The 17,347-nt window shown below is 38.4% G+C and overlaps 1 protein-coding gene across 12 annotated transcripts in view; it reads left to right on the forward strand.

The window, feature by feature from the left end:
- Positions 1-17,347, forward strand: part of NUBPL (NUBP iron-sulfur cluster assembly factor, mitochondrial) — a 402,628-nt gene that overhangs the window by 29,303 nt on the left and 355,978 nt on the right. The window lies entirely within an intron of this gene.

The following is a 17,347-nucleotide window of genomic DNA, read 5'->3' on the forward strand; positions in this document are numbered from 1 at the left end:
TTGGTGGTGCTGAATTCTCTTAGCTTTTGCTTGTTTGTAAAGCTTTTAATTTCTCCGTCAACTGAATGAGATCCTTGCTGGGTAGAGTAATCTTGGTTGTAGGTTCTTCCATTTCATCACTTTAAATGTGTCCTGCCACTCCCTTCTGGCTTGCAGAGTTTCTGCTGAAAGATGAGCTGTTAACCTTATGAGGATTCCCTTGTATGTGATTTGTTGTTTTTCCCTTGCCTCTTTTAATATTTTTTCTTTGTATTTAATTTTTGATAGTTCGATTAATATGTGTCTTGGCATATTTCTCCTTGGATGTATCCTATATGGGACTCTGCGCTTACTGGACTTGATTGACTATTTCCTTTCCATATTAGGGAAGTTTTCTACTGTAATCTCTTCAAAATTTTTTTCAGTCCCTTTCTTTTTCTCTTCTTCTTCTGGGATCCCTATAATTTGAATGTTGGTGGGTTTAATCTTGTCCCACAGGTCTCTGGGACTGTCCTCAATTCTTTTCATTCTTTTTTCTTTATTTTGCTCTGCAGCAGTTATTTCCACTATTTTATCTTCCAGGTCACTTATCCATTCTTCTGCCTCAGTTATTCTGCTATTGATTCCTTCTAAAGAATTTATAATTTCATTTATGTTGTTCATCGTTTGTTTGCTCTTTAGTTCTTCTAGGTCCTTGTTAATCATTTCTTGTATTTCCTGCATTGTATTTCCAAGATTTTGGATCATCTTTACTATCATTATTCTGAATTCTTTTTCAGGTAGACTGCCTATTTCCTCTTCATTTGTTTGGTCTGGTGGGTTTTTACCTTGCTCCTTCATCTGCTGTGTGTTTCTCTGTCTTCTCATTTTGCTTAACTTACTGTTCGGGATCTCTTTTTCACAGGCTGCAGATTCATAGTTCCTGTTGTTTTTGGTGTCTGACCCCAGTGGGTAAGGTTGGTTCGGTGGGTTTTGTTGGCTTCTTGGTGAAGGGGACTAGTGCCTGTGTTCTGGTGGATGAGGCTGGATCTTGTCTTTTTGGTAGGTTGTACCACGTTCAGTGGTGTGTTTTGTGGTGTCTATGACCTTATTATGATTTTAGGCAGCCTCTTTGCTAATGGGTGGGGTTGTGTTCCTGTCTTGCTAGTTGTTTGGCATAGGGTGTCCAGCAGTGTAGCTTGCTGGTAGTTGAGTGGAGCTGGGTCTTATTGTTGAGATGGAGATCTCTGGGAGTGGTCTTGCCTAGTGATATTACATGGGGCCAGGAGGTCTGTGGTGGTCCAGTGTCCTGAACTCGGCTCTCCCACCTCTGAGGCTCAGGCCTGACACCTGGCCAGAGCACCAAGACCCTGTCAGCCACACAGCTCAGAAGAAAAGGGAGAAAAAAAGAAAGAAAGAAAGAAAAGAAAAGAATAAAGTTATTAAAATAAACAATGAAGCAATAGAAAAAAGAAAAAAGAAAGAAAAAAGAGAGCAACCAAACCATAAAAGAAATCCATCAGTGATAATCAGCTCTAACAACTGTACTTAAAGAAAACAAAACAAAACAAAAGCAAAATGTACAGACAGAAGCCTAGGACAAATTGTGAAGGCAAAGCTATACAGACAAAATCACCCAAGGAAGCATGCACATACATACTCCAAAAAAGAGAGAAAGGAAAAAAAAAATAAGGAAGAGAGCAACCAAATCAATAAAAAAATCTACCAATGACAATCAACTCTAAATCCTAAGCTAAGATAAACATAAAACCAAAAACAAATGAGATGCAGAAAGCAAACCCCAAGTCTACAGTTGCTCCCAAAGTCCCCTGCCTCTATTTTAGGATGATTCGTTGTCTATTCAGGTATTCCACAGATGCTGGGTACATCGAGTTAATTGTGGGGATTTAATCCGCTGCTCCTGAAGCTGCTGGGAGAGATTTCCCTTTCTCTTCTTTGTTCGCAGAGCTCCTGGGGTTCAGCTTTGGATTTGGCCCCACCTCTGCATGTAGGTTGCCTGAAGGCATCTGTTCTCTGCTCAGACAGGACAGGGTTAAAGTAGCAGCTGATTAGGGGGCTCTGGCTCACTCAGGCTGGGGGGAGGGAGGGGTACGGAATGAGGGGCGGATTAGGGGGCGCTGGCTCACTCAGGCTGGGGGGAGGGAGGGGTACGGAATGAGGGGCGAGCCTGCAGGGGCAGAGGCTGTCGTGATGTTGCAATAGCCTGAGGCGCGCCATGTGTTCTCCTGGGGAATTTGTCCCTGGATCATGGGACCCTGGCAGTGGCAGGCTGCACAGGCTCCTGGGAGAGGAGGTGTGGATAGTGACCTGTGCTTGCACAAGGGATTGTTGTTGGTGGCTGCAGCAGCAGCAGCCTTAGCATTTCACGTCTCTGGTGTCTGCGCTGATACCTGCGGCTCACACCCGTCTCTGGAGCTCATTTAGGTGGTGCTCTGAATCCCCTGTCCTTGCACACCCCAAGACAATGGTCTCTTGCCTCTTAGGCAGGTGTAGAGTTTGGGATCCCAGACTCCCTCCCGGCTAGTTGTGGCACACTAGCCCGCTTCAGGCTGTGTTCACGCAGCCAACCCCAGTCCTCTTCCTGGGATCTGACCTCTGAAGCCGGAGCCTCAGCTCCCAGGCCCCACCCATCCTAGCGGGTGAGCAGACAAGCCTCTTGGGCTGGTGAGTGCTGGTCAGCACTGATCCTCTGTGTGGAATCTCTCTGCTTTGCCCTCTGCACCCCTGTTGCTATGCTCTCCTCCGTGGCGCTGAAGCTTCCCCCCGCACCTTGTCCCATCTCCGCCCACGAAGGGGCTTCATAGTGTGTGGAAAGTTTTCCTCCTTCACAGCTCCCTCCCAGAGGTGCTGGTCCTGTCCCTATTCTTTTGTCTCTGTTTTTTCTTGTTTCTTTTGCCCTTCCTAGGTACGTGGGGAGTTCCTTGCCTTTTGGGAAGTCTGAGGTCTTCTTCCAGCATTCAGTAGGTGTTCTGTAGGAATTGTTCCACGTGTAGATGTATTTCTGATGTATTTGTGGGGAGGAAGGTGATCTCCTCGTCTTACTCCTCTGCCATCTTGATGGTCTCCCATACAAAGCACTTTTAATAGATTTTACATCCTCTGATATGGGCGACCACTCATATTTACTTCTTACGGAAGCTGTCAAACACTAAAGGAATTTCTTTTTTTAGTTCTGGAGGCTGGAAGTCTGAAATCAAGGTACCAAGCATGATCAGTTCTGCTGAGAACTCTGTTTGGGTTACAGACTACTACTTATCCTCAAGTATGCCCAGGAGCGAAGCCTGAGTTGGAGACTTCAGAAAGAGAGATTAGGGGTTAAAATCAGTTCTCTCTGCATATGTTAAATTTAAAATGCTTTGTAGACACCTGGAAGGATACGCTGAGGAATACAGAGCTCAAAGGAGAAGTTGATAGGTGGTAGTTAAGGCTATGAAACTGAATAAGATCATCTGGGAAGTAAGGGTAGATTTTGGAAAATGGCCTTTTAACAAGTAGTACGTTTTAAGGTTGTGATAATGGAATGCATGTATTTTAAGACTTATCTAAGTTGCTAAACCTCTAGAAAGTTTAAAAAATTGACTTTGGTTTTAAATGTCCTAATTGGTTTTGCACATTGCTTTTAAGCAGTTGTCTACTTGTTATTTTATTAGCTAATTCCCGTACTCTATTTGGCTTAAAATAGTGGGAAGCTTCATTCTTTAAGGATTTCTCTGAGGAATTAAAAAAAATTGTATCAGGATGAATTGGGTACTGGTTATTTCCAAAAGCTATATAGCATAGAAATTTTATCATGGTAGAGACAATTTGAAAATTAATAGTTGCTAGTGATAATAGGATAGAGGGGGCTGTTTCTGAATGGAGTATTTTAGTGAGCAAACACCAGCTGTGCATGACTAAGGGTGGCACTCATCCAGGGGAAGGACATTTGGTGGAAAATTTGTGTAGTTTTTTTTTTTAAACAGCAGAGAGGCTTTTTAGTTAGACTACTGGTCTCTTTTCTTTTAAAAGGATTAAGTTTCAAAGGAAGGATCAGCCCACTCTGGTGGGGTGAGGTTGGGGTGGAGGACATATTTGGAATAAGAGGGATGTTTGCAACAATACGTGGCTAGAACTTTCCCTAAACACTGTGGTTCATAGGCATTTGACCAAGTACTCAAGGGCCAAATTTTAATATTACTTGTTTTTCTCCATTTAATGAGAACCACTGAGCTTAATTAGCTCCCAATTTTGTCTTTACAGTGGTCACACCACAGAGCTTGTGAATACCAATCGTTTAAAAAAAATTTTCCCCATTATATGTAATATATGTTTTGAGCATCAGATTTTTGCAAAAGTAGTTTGGTAGTAGAAATTGTTTTCATAATGGAGAGAAAGGGGTTTGATTTCATGTTACTAAAGGATGTTATAAGTAATCAAAAGAAAAAGGGAAATTTGGGAGTCTACGAAATGTCATTTTTAAAGGAGGAAATTTAAGTCAGGAAAGAATAGACTTGCTTGGAAACAAGTCCTATAATTGGAACTTGAGTAGCTAACATCTGCCTTTGACAAAATCCCCTGCAAAGCTAATACCTCTCTGCTTGTAGTCATTGAATTAGGGCTCTGACATTTTCATATTTCCCGTGGAAATGATTATGATAATATAAATGTTTTATTTTTATACCTGATTAGATAGGGAAGATGGAAGCCAGATGTTGTTTAAGTGTGTCTTATGAATCATTGCAGGGACTATAACACAGGCAATAGTAAATCAAAGGTTGCAGAGAGTATTGCTGAGGCTCATGGAGCAGGGGCGGGGCAGATAACCTCTTGTTTTTCTTGGTAACTCTTTGTTTTGGTTCTGGCAGAGTTGGCTAGGTTAACTGATTACATCACATGGTCTGTGGTTTTATGATTCAGTTTGTGAAACTGGAGAGCCCAAGGCATTCCTTTAAAGTGTGTTTATTAACTATCTGCTATATGTCAGACACTGTGGTAGGTATTTTGGATAGAGTGGTGAATAAGACAGTCCACGTTGTTTATTTACATCTGTGATAAGTACTGCAAAGCAGAAATTCTGTTGTCAGGAAAGCCTATAACAGGATACTGATTCTAATCTGAGGGTTGAAGGAAGACTTCCCTGAGGGAGTAACATCAGTCATATCTGCTTTCCAACAACCACCATTACTCTCTGTCCCATTACTGTTTTATTTTTTTCATGGCAATAATTGTTATTGCCACAAATTCTTATTTATCTTCTTCCTTCTTGTCTCCTCCTCCGACTCCCCTACTCGCCCCTCCCCCCACATTAGAATGGAAACTCCTGGAGAGCAAGGACCTTTGTGCCAGAAAACCCTGAATGGAAAGGAGCATGGGGAGGTGGAGGAACCGAAAGAAAGCCAGTGAGGTGGTGGTCAGTATGAGAAGGAGAGTAGCAGCCTTGGAGACCATGTCAAGAATTTTAGAATTTATCCTAAGGACAATGGGAAGCAATTTTAAGCAGGGGATGGACATGATCAGATTTGCTTAAAAATTACTTCAGTGTTGCATGGAGAATGGAGGAGATGTTGGAATGGGCACAGGAGACCAATTTAGGCCATTATGGTAACCTAAGTAGGAGAGCATGGTGATGTCTTGGACTAGTGTTTTGGCGGTGGAAATGGAGGAGAAGGTAAAATTGGTAGGTCTTGACAATGGATTGGATATGAGAGAGGAGAGGAAGAAGTCAGGGATGACCTCCATTCCAGGTTTCTTGATTGTACAACTGAGTTGATGTCAGATACATTTTCCCAGTGCATTTGAAAAAGAACGTGCACATTTTCAAGTTTGATATACAGTAGAATTGCCTCTGTGAAAATTCAGCAAATGTATTGAACTTTTCCAGTCAACTTTTGGTCAAGATAGAAATGCACAATAATTTTTTTTTAGACTATACTGTTTTACCTACTAAGGAGTAACCTATGTCTTTGTTTCAGGCTTGCTAATTGTTATAACTGACTGGAGTCCTTGCATTTTTTAATGGTTTTATTGAAGTATGATTCATGTACCGTACAATTCATCTATTTGAAGTTTACAATTCAGTGGCTTTTAATATATTCACAGAATTGTGCATCCATCACCATCAATTTTAGAAAAATTTCATTACCCCAAAAAGAAACCCTGTACTGCTTAGCCATTATTCTTCAACCTCCCCATGTACCCCAGCCTTAGGCAACCACTAATTTACTTTCTGTGTCTATAGGTTTGCCTATTTTGGACATGGCATAGAAATAGAATCATACAATATATGGTCTTTTGCGACTGACTTCTTTTACTTAGCATAATGTGTTCAAGGTTCATCCATGTCATAGCATGTTTCATTTCCTCATTTCTTTTTATTGCTGAGTAATAATCCATTGTATGCATATAACACGTTTTATTTATGTGTTTCATCAGTTGATGGACATTTGGGTTGTTTCCACTTTTTGACTATTATGAATAATGCTGTGAATATTTGTGTATAAGTTTTTTTTTGTGTGTGTGTGTATATAAGTTTTTATGTGGACATATATTTTCAGTTCTCTGGGGGATATACCCAGCAGTGGAATTGTTGGGTCATGTGACAACTCTGTTTAACCATTTGAGGAACTGCCAGACTGTTTTCCAGAGTGGGTATACCATTTTACATACTTACCAGCAGTGTACGAAGGTTCCAGTTTTTCTGCATCCTCAGGGGTGTGAAGTGGTTTCTCATTGTAATTTTGAATTGCGTTTCCCAACAGTGTTTCTATTGGACTACAATGATAATAAGATAGAAGCAGGGCAATTTACTGGCTGGCACAGAATTTAAGAGAGTAGAGATGAATTGGCATATACAAGTAATTATTTTAAGCATTTTCTAAGGCTTTGCATTGTCTTTCTGGTTCTCATTTAGCAGTTAACAGTTAAAACATTTTATTTTGTACCTTAAGTTCAAAACAGTTTTCAGGTTTCACAAAAATAATTTTCACAAATACCCTAAATATTTTTGTTATAGTTTTTCTTTCTTTTTAAAATACAGTCTTCATCCCTTTTGGCTCCTAAGCAGCGTAGTTGAGAACGTCTGACTGATTTTGGACAAATTCAGAATTGAACAATCCAAGGACCATCTTGTACCAGACACTGTGTTTACTGTGTTTACATGGGGGCTACCTTCACAAAGCTTCTAGCCTTGTGGGGGAGACAGATACACATATTTATTTACATATAAGGAAGAATGTGGCAAGTGTAGCAGTTGGTGAGTATAAACAGAGTATGTTAATACCAGAGTGGAGAGAAATTAATTCCCATTTTAAGCAGAGGCAATAATTTGAAGGCTAGGTAGAATTTTGGCAGGTAGAAAAATAGCAGAAAAGAAGAGAATTTTAGATTGAAGGAACTATGTGAGCAAAGTCATGGAAGAAGGAATTATAGTTTGGAATGAGAAGTAGTCTGTATGGTTATAGTTTAGGGTATATTGGGATGAGAGGGCTCATGGGGGATCCAGCTAAAGATAGACTGGATGCATATGACATGTAAAGGACTTTGGATTTTGTCCTGTAGTCAGTGGGATACTTTAGAAAGTTATCTGCTAGTGTACAGTTCATGATAAAATCTGCGCTTTTCAAAGGTAAGATTTATAGTGATGGTGAAGAACAAATTAGAGACATATTGGAGGTGAGGGAGGCATTTGCAATAGCAAGGGTGAGAACTGACTTATCAACTTAAATTGGCTTAAAAATAGGGGTTTATTATTTCACATAAAAGAAATCTGGAAGTTAAAGAGTTGGTTAAAAAGCAGCCCAACTATATCAGGGCTCTGGGGTGGCATTTCTGCATTTCTCTTGGTTTAATCTTTATGGTCACAAAATGGTCTTATTCATTCACAAACAGGAAGAAAAAGGGTGGGTTCTCTTATTGTTTTTGTTGTTATTATTGTTAGAGAAGAAAACTTTGACCAGGCACTTCTAGCTTCACTGATCAGGATTGGATCTCATGACTGTGACTTAGCTGCAAAGGAGACTGGGAAAGTGGGGAGGCTGATATTTTCCACCTTTACAGTGGGAGGTGAGCTCTGCCTATGAAAAGAACAGGTGGGAGTAGGAGTTCTCAGGGGTTAGCAATGAGTAGTGTTTGGAGATGCTGATATCCTCCATTTAGTAGTACAAAGGCAAAGGAACAGACAGATTTAAGAGACAGATTTAGAAGGGAAGGAAGAATTAAAGATTGGCTGTAGGTTTGGTGGTGAATGAAGAGATTGAAATGCCATTTACCAAAAATGTATTTCCCTATCTAAAATTGAGTTGGCTCCTTAATCTATTAATACCTAGGCCTAGTATCCTGATATCTTACCTTCAAATCACCAACCTAATGGTCTGGGGAGGAGGCTGTTGGAAGTAGTTCGGTGGTTTTTAAGGGCTACTCCTTGGACCAGTACCAGCTTGCTGCATAAGAATCACCTGGGGAGCTTGTTAAATAAATCAGAATCTCTGAGAATTTGATTATTTTAGGTCTGGGATTTGACCATCAATTTTGTTAACAAGCTCCCCAGGTAATTCTGATGCACAGTTAGGTTTAGGTATATTTGGTAGGAAAAAGGTGGACTTTAGTTTTAGACAAACCTAAATTTAAATTCCCAACTCTTCACTTACTAACTGTGAACTTGGGCAAGGTACTTGACCTCACAAAGCTCAGGTCCCTCATCTGTGAAATGTGTAACAACAACAACAATAATAGCTACTTTACATAGCTTTTGTGAAATATACAGTATACATGTAATGTGTCTAGCATAATGACTGGCATATAGTAAGGATTCAGTAACTGGCTATTTTTATATGTCTTAGCCTGTAGTAAGTACTGGGTATTTGATTTAGCAAAGAAACAAATTTTTATAAAGCTACAACAAAAAGAAAATAAGAAGCAAATATAATAAATTGCTTTTCTTGTTGCTTAGTATCCATTATAATCAATAGCTGATTTTTTTTGGCCCAGCCAAACATCTTCTAAGCTTGAGCATATAAACTTTATTTGCTTAACTGCATTTTTGGCTGTGTCTGTTCTGTGTAATCTATATAAGTATATAATTTGAAAATCAGCAAGTATACCAAAAACTCTAATCCAATTTCTGTGAAATACATTTCTTAATATTTAGTAGAGCCTATTTTTGACAGTAATCTCATATAAAACCTTAAACTAGGCAGGATTCTTGCTCTTATAAAACAAAAAACAGACAATTCGTATAAAAGGAATAAGTGCACATTAAGGATCATTTTGTTATTCTCAAAGCTTGTTGCCTGGGTTAATAATTAGAATGTTATTGTGGATGATTGTCTTGTGTGATAAATTACTACTCATTGAGAATGAATGCTCATTTTTCCTGTTGCAGTGCATAAAGAGGTCTTGGTGAAACAGAGAAAAGACACTAACATTGAGTATTTACTTTGCGCTAGGAAGTTGACTTAGTATGTCTTGTAGGAGAGGGGCACCATGCTGTAGGGGTACCTGTGGACTCTGAAGGCATGCTGCCTGGGTTCCTATCCCAGCTCCTGCACTTACAGCTGTGTGACTTTAGGTAAATTACTAATCTTTGCCGTGCATTGACATTATAGTGTACACCTGCCTCATGAAGTAGTTGTGAGGATTACATAAGCTAACATACCTACAGTATTTAGGAAGTACCTGGCTTATAGTTCTATATAACTGTTAACTGTTCTTTAAGTTTCACAAATTCACACTGTTCTGCGGTCTCACAAAAATCCTGTAAGGTATGTATCTTCTTAATCTTTATTTTGTAGGTAAGAAAACTGAGGTTTGGTGAGGTTAGTAACTTAGCTACAATCGCCCATCTGTTTAGTGATGCAAATCCCAGATAGCTTTTTCGTGCATTCTACTATGCCTTTAATAAGTTAGTTATTTTTAAAAAATCCTAAAAATAATAATTACTTATGTGAGTCATATGGTATTTAAAAAAAATATTTATTTATCTGGCTGAGGCATGCGGGATCTTTAGTTGCGGCATGTGGGATCTAGTTCCCTGACCAGGGATTGAACCCAGGCCCCCTGCATTGGGAGTGTGGAGTCTTAGCCACTGAACCACCAGGGAAGTCCCCATATGGTATTAAGTAATGTTTTTCATTTATCAAAAAAACATTTTTGCTACTTGGGAATAGAATTAATAGATTAACCATTTTTGAACTTCAAGTTAGGTGTTAATATTTTGAAAAACATTTGTTATTGATCCTCACTTAAAATTATTGCATCAAGGGTTGTGGAGAAAAGGGAACCCTTGCACATTGTTGGTGGGAATGTAAATTGGTGCAGCCACTGTGGAAAACAGTATGAAGTTTCCTCAAAGAACTAAAAATAGAACTATCATATGATCCAGCAATTTTACTGCTGGGTATATATTCCAAGAAAACAAAAACACTAATTTGAAAAAATGTGCACACCTCAGTGTTCATAGCAGTGTTATTTACAAGATATGGAAGCAACATAAGTATCCATTAATATCAATAGATGAATAGATAAAGAAGATATATATCCAATGGAATACTACTCAGCCACAAAAAAAATAATGAAAAAAATATATACTGTAAAAACCATACAAAGTATACTGTATATTGCAGTAGGTATTTAATTGAAATTAATTATATAAATATAACTTACTTGGATTTAGGTAATACATCATTTTATACTTGATGATCATAATGGTACCTTGAGGGTTTTCCATAGTTTTTGAACTTTATTTTTATTTGTTGTGTAGTTATATAAATATTTGAATACAGTACAATTGTTTATTTCACTCATGATATGGATGCATCTGTAATTAACCGAATTATCTAAATCCTCAAGGTTCATACATTTTATGGAATATATAAACAGTTTTGCTTGCTAACAGATCACCACTAATGTATATAAATAGTATTAATTGACTTGAGACATGTGTGTCTACTTCTCTGGTATCTTTTATAAGAATAATTCAGTGTACTGAGTAAGAAACTTAATGTCAAATATTAAAGTGAAAGATAAGGCCCTGTGTTTTATAAAAAAATTAATTGTGTAACAGAGGGTTGGGAGTGTATAACTAGACTCTAAAGCCAATCTTGTATTTGGAATTTTTCCTTACTTACTCTTCCTCCTCCTCCATAAGCACACAGACACACGTACCGCACTTACCAAGCACAATAAAATAACAGTACGGTTTTATAAGGTAATTTTCAGAAGGTAGGAGCCCCAAACTGCTTTTCCCCTCTATTTTCTGTACGGTTTTAGGTAGAAAGCATTATGCACAATATGCTTTGAAATTTCCCATTAGAAGCAGTAGCAATTTTGTTTTGAATAGCTCTTAAGAAGCTGTTGGCTGTGTGTTTCCTTCTCAGCACCCTTTGGCCTACCTTTTAAATTTCTTTTGGTAAAGTGCAGCTTGCTGCCAGTAATTTGTTCTCTCACTTTGGGATGGAATGGAAGTTGCTGAATTTGTTGTGAGTTAGAAAGAGAACAGTTATCCAAATTTTACATTTAGTATATTCTTCCTTAGTTTCATTTAGTTTGTAACATATTGGTGGCAAAACTGGTACACATCCTTTGAATTTCATGACCTGATTCTGTACAATAAGAAGTTATCCAGATCTTTCTTACAGAACAGTCTGCCTTTTTTTCTTATTCTCCCCTTCCTCCCTAACTTGGCTCTCACCAATTCATTTTTCCTTTCTCAATTTTTTTTTCTCAGTAATTTATTTCCCCCATCACATCTCCTTGAGGAATAAGGAGGCCCCTAAATCCTTGGTAGGGCAGTGTTAGAAGGGTAGCTGAGAAGAGAGCAGAGGGCACATGAAGACATGGGTTTTAAAACCAGCTGCTTGGCTCCTGTGATTTTGAGTCTGGAGGGTATATCAGGTGCTCTGTTTACATCTGATTCCTGTGGTTGCTGCAGTGCTTTTATTTGCAAGAGCTACTCTCAGAATTGTGAATGCTCTTCCCTGCACTGCAGTTTAGTTAAGGACATTCCGAAGGAATCGATGTTGGTTTTCAGTGCTTTTGCTGTAGTACCTTGTCTGATTTGGGAAAGGTTCTTGTTTGGTTAGGTTTCTAGGTCTTAAGGCTTAGATTCTCTCAAAAAAGTGGCTGGTTGATATTGCAGATAAGATGACTATTATTTTTAGGGGTTAGTATCTAGAAGTATCTTTTTCTGCATTTGTATTACCATGGTGATAGAAGGCTTCCTAATATTTCTCTGATTTTGAAGACTACTTACTAAGAGCATCAATACTTTGATTCCCCTTTAATTAAAAGGCCAAGGATTCAAGGTTTTTCTTTTCTTATCTTAGTTGTTTTACTCCTCATTTACTTTCTCTGTTAGTTACTAGATGAAAATCTGGGACTTAAGGGAATTGCTTCTTGTTAAAGAAGATGTTGCTTGTCTGCTCTGGAAAGGAAAATACACACACACACACGCACGCACGCGCGCATGCACGAACGCACGCATGCACGCACACACCAAAAATCCTATGCAGCCATTTTATGTTTAAAACCCTGGATTGAACCTAATCTTGGTAGTGAGCAGGTTTAAAAATTGCCCTCTTTTTAATGAGCCCTTTCATACCGCATTGTGTCTTTAGTTTTTAAAGATTTAGGTACTGTACTTTTTTTTTTAAGGTAGTGTACTCTTATCATATATTTTTTTTTACAGCAGCCCACTACAGCCAGTCTTTGCACTAGATTTTATTCCATGAAGTTCCATTTTTCTGGAGTTGAGATCAATAGAAAAATGAAGATGACATTGGATTTTCTTGGGGGAAAAGTGGTGGTTAGGAATAGACTGCAAGGAAATTTATGACCCTTTCTTTAACACTAGAATATTTTAAACTTTACCTACATTAGTTAATTTTGAATCCTATAACTTAAAACGTTAGTATAGAGGTATTAGGAGAGGGAATTTCATGAACTTGTAGAATGTTAGAGCTTAAGAGGGGCTGTAGGGATCATATAGTAATCAACCCTGTTACTCTACAGAGGAACAAATGGAGGTTTGTTCATTCATTCATTAGTTCATCCATTCATCCATCCATTCATTAAATGGATATTTATCTTATGATTACTGTTTAAGGTGCTTGGAGATATCCTTACCCTATGGAGTTTACAATAAATAGATATTAGACATCATAAGTAAGTTAAATAGTATGTTAGAAAGTGATAAAAGTAGTCTGAAATAAGGGGGAGGGAAAGTGCTTGTGTGTGAGGGTGAGTTCGCATTTTAATATAGGGTGAGCTCCACTGAAAATATGACATTTGAGCAGAAACTTGAAGAAGGTGAGAGTGTAGTCTGTGTGACTATCTGTGGGAAGATTGTGTCAGGCAAAAGGAACAGCCAGTTCAAAGGCTACTATATGGGAGCATGTCTAGCTTATTATTCAAGGAATAGTGAAAAGCCCACTGTGGCCCCTGGAGTAAGAAGTGGACTGGAGTAATAGGTGAGGAAAGTTAACAGGGCTGGGAGGCAGGCGTATGGGGAGCTGGATAGATTTATGTGGGGTCTGGTGAATTGTCGTAAGGACTTTGGCTTTTCATGAGTGAAATGCAGGAGGGGGTGTCAGTGAAGGGTTTTGAGCAGACATGATCTGACTTATGTTTCAACTCTGAATCATTCTCACTGCACTGTTGAGAAGAGATGCCAGGGTAGGGTTGCTAGATTTAGCAAATAAATATATAGGACACCCACTCAATTAAATTTGAATTTTAGATAAACAATGAATAATTTTTTATATGCATATGTCCCGTGCAATATGTGACTGACTACCCATATGGCAGAATGTGAACTACTTTTTTATAGTTAAAAAAAAAACACCCTCTTCATTGTTACTGTTGATTACTGTAGATCACTGTTACTCTGATCCTGTTGGTCCTAAGACGTGGGGCCTTATAGCAAATTTTCATCTTTGCCTTTCCATACTATCTATATTACTGTTTTTCACATTGTGGTCATCTTATACCCTAGAGTGTTACAATGCAGTTTGTTGGACCCCAGCCCAGACCTACTGAATCAGAATTTCTTGAGATAGAACAGAGTCTCTCCATGACTGCCTGTTGTTCTAGATTCTAGGTACAGCAGTGAATAAAACATACAAAATTCCTTACCCTAGTGAATTTAACATTCTAGTGGGGAGACACAATAAACAAGATAAATAAGTAAATGTATATAGTATGTTAAATATTGATATAGGTGCTAAGAAGAAAGAAAAAGCAGGAAGGGGAGTAGGAAATATGCAGTGTTATGATGAGGGAGTTGCAGTTTTAGATAGAGTGACCAGTGAAGGCCTCACTACATGGTGATGTTTGAATCAAGACTTGAAGGAAGTGATGGAGAGAACCAGGTGGATACCTGGGGGGATGGATTCTTGGCTGAAGGAACAGCATCTACAAAAGTCCTAAAGCATGTGCATACCTGGTGTGTTAAATACACTGCAGGGAGCAGTGTGTCTGGAGTGGAGTGAAAAATAGTAGGGGATGAGATGAGAGAGACAAAGGGGAATGGTTAGTGATTGTTAGCAGTTAGGCTTTATGGTATGTTGGAAAGAGATTTGGAAGCTAGATCCAGCTATGACATTTATCTCTGGGCCTGTTTCTTCACTAAAAAGTGGTCAGAAGACTAAGATGATCTCTTAGGTTTTTTTTTTTTTTTTTCTTAGGTGTTTTTTTGTTTGTTTTTGTTGTTCTAAAATAGTCTTTAATTTGATACTCTTCCATTTCTACTTTTCCAGCTTGTTTACAAACAGTTTATCATTTGGGATTCTTCTGTACTTTTCATGAGCTCATCTCTGTTTGCCCTCTGTCCAGCCACATGAACTTTTTCCTTTATGTTGTCCTTGGTCCTCGTTCTTTCTTGACTGAAATTGAAGATTTAGACAGTCCTTTGATAAGTAGTAGGAAATTGTTCTCATCACTTTGTCCAACCATTACTTCTTCTGACATTCAGATTTTTATTTAATGTTAGGTAATAAATTAAGAAACATCTTTTTCTCTGCTGAGAGATTAAAATTCTTGTGAACGGCAGCTTGATTTAAAGCTAGGTAGAGAAGAAAATAGAGGCTTGATTCAACTTTAAATTGAATAAATCCCAGTTCCCAGTCCAAGATTAAGTGTAATGTAATCTGTAGAGACTCCTGTGATTCTTAATTGGATACCTCTATGGAAAGGACACATTTGAGTAGGTCTTAATCTTTTTTTTTGGCGATACGCGGGCCTCTCACTGTTGTGGCCTCTCCGATTGCGGAGCACAGGCTCCGAACGCGCAGGCTCAGCGGCCATGGCTCACGGGCCCAGCCGCTCCGCGGCATGTGGGATCCTCCCAGACCGGGGCGCGAACCCGGTTCCCCTGCATCGGCAGGCGGACGCGCAACCACTGCGCCACCAGGGAAGCCCAGTAGGTCTTAATCTTAAATGAATGTTTACTTTCAAACAATGGGGTGGGCCACTCTAAGACGTTGTTTTGATGGGTTCTGTTAGCACATGACATGGATAAAAAGAACATTATGAAGCTTTACAGTCGTCTTTAGTGTAAATTCTGTTGGAAGAGCAAAGCAGTATCAAAACTCTTGTCAGTGCCTTTGAAATCCAACACACAAAAAATAGGACTTGTAGGCTCTCAAATTGCAGCTTTCATGCAGTGGTAATGAAACAGTATAATCACTCTGAATAATTCTGCCACCTTTTACAGCTCTCACAGGGTATTATGAATTATAAAGAAACAAATCCCAAAATCTAGCATGTTGGGGTTTGATCTGTCTTGTTTTTGTCATCTGTTAGACTTTGAGTACTGCAGGAGAGTCAGAAAAAAGGGTACCAACATATTAGGTTAAGTTTATGGAGACATTAAAGATGGCAATTCTACTTTACAATAGTACATTTATAGTTATATTTGCTAATAATAATTTTCTTTATCTGTTGTGTATTTGGTGAGGCTTTTGTGGTGATTATTCTTTGGGGCCTGAAATTAATGATAAAAAAACCCTAATTGGAGTTTTCTTGACTAAATATAATTATTTTAGGCGGAATAAGTTGGAAAGGATTCACACAACTTAGTTGGACACCCAGCTGCATATGTTTATTTATAGCCTCTACCTTGCTCATTTATTTTCCTACAATATAAAACTGTTTGAAAGTTTAAATTGAAAAACTGTTTATACACTTAAAATAGGAGCCTATTTAAAAATAATGGAGTAAATTATAAAAAACAAATGAGGTTTATTTGGCATCTTTTGAACGTTACTGAATTCTTGAAAATATGTGTAGGCTGCTTTTCGTACTTGTGGTAATTTTATCAGTCAGTAGCTGTGCCAAAATCAAAGTACAGTATGCTTTAATTAATACAGGGTTTGGTGTTTCTACTTAATGGACACTGATTTTATTCACAATATATAAAATTAAAGCAAGACATGCTAACTTAGTTCCAGTGAAACAGCCTGAAAAATGTGCCCTTTATTATTTCTGAAAACTAGCCAATTAAGGATGAGGAAGTAGATCTTTACTGAGGTAGCTCCTCTGACACTAAAAGAGATGATTGTGTCCTCTCTGCTCTTGGCTTTACAAAAATTACATTGTTGGGTGATTGAATAACTTTGTCATGAAAAAGCTTATTTTCTAAATCAGTGTTGGCAAACTATGACCTGTGGACTAAATCCTACCTGTATTTGTAAATAAAGTTTTACTGGAACATAGCCAGGCTCATTCATTTACATGTTGTCTATGGCTACTTTGGTGCTACAATGGCAGTGTTGAATAGCTGCAGATCAAATGATCCACAAGGCTTAAAATATTTCCCTTTTCTTTTTTTTTGACATCTTTATTGGAGTATAAGTGCTTTACATTGTTGTGTTAGTTGCTGCTGTATAACAAAGTGAATCAGCTGTACGTATACATATATCCCCATATCCCCTCCCTCTTGAGTCTCCCTCCCACCCTCCCTATACCACCCCTCTAGGTGCTCACAGAGCACTGAGCTGATCTCCCTGTGCTCTGCGGCTGCTTCCCACTAGCTATCTATTTTACATTTGGTAGTGTATATATGTCATTGCCACTTTCTCACTCTGTCCTAGCTTACACCTTCCCACTCCGCGTGTCCTCAAGTCCATACTCTACATCTGCGTCTTTATTCCTGTCCTGCCCCCAGGTTCATCAGAACTATTTTTTGTTTTTTTTTAGATTCCATGTGTTATAAATGTTATAAATGTTAACACATTTATATATGTGTTAGCATATGGTATTTGTTTTTCTCTTTCTGACTTCACTCTGTATGACAGACTCTAGGTCCATCCACCTCACTACAAATAACTCAATTTCGTTTCTTTTTATGGCTGAGTAATATTCCATTGTATATATGTGCCACATCTTCTTTATCCAT

This window comes from Physeter macrocephalus, chromosome 11 (assembly GCF_002837175.3).
Source record: "Physeter macrocephalus isolate SW-GA chromosome 11, ASM283717v5, whole genome shotgun sequence".
Taxonomy (NCBI): domain Eukaryota; kingdom Metazoa; phylum Chordata; class Mammalia; order Artiodactyla; family Physeteridae; genus Physeter; species Physeter macrocephalus.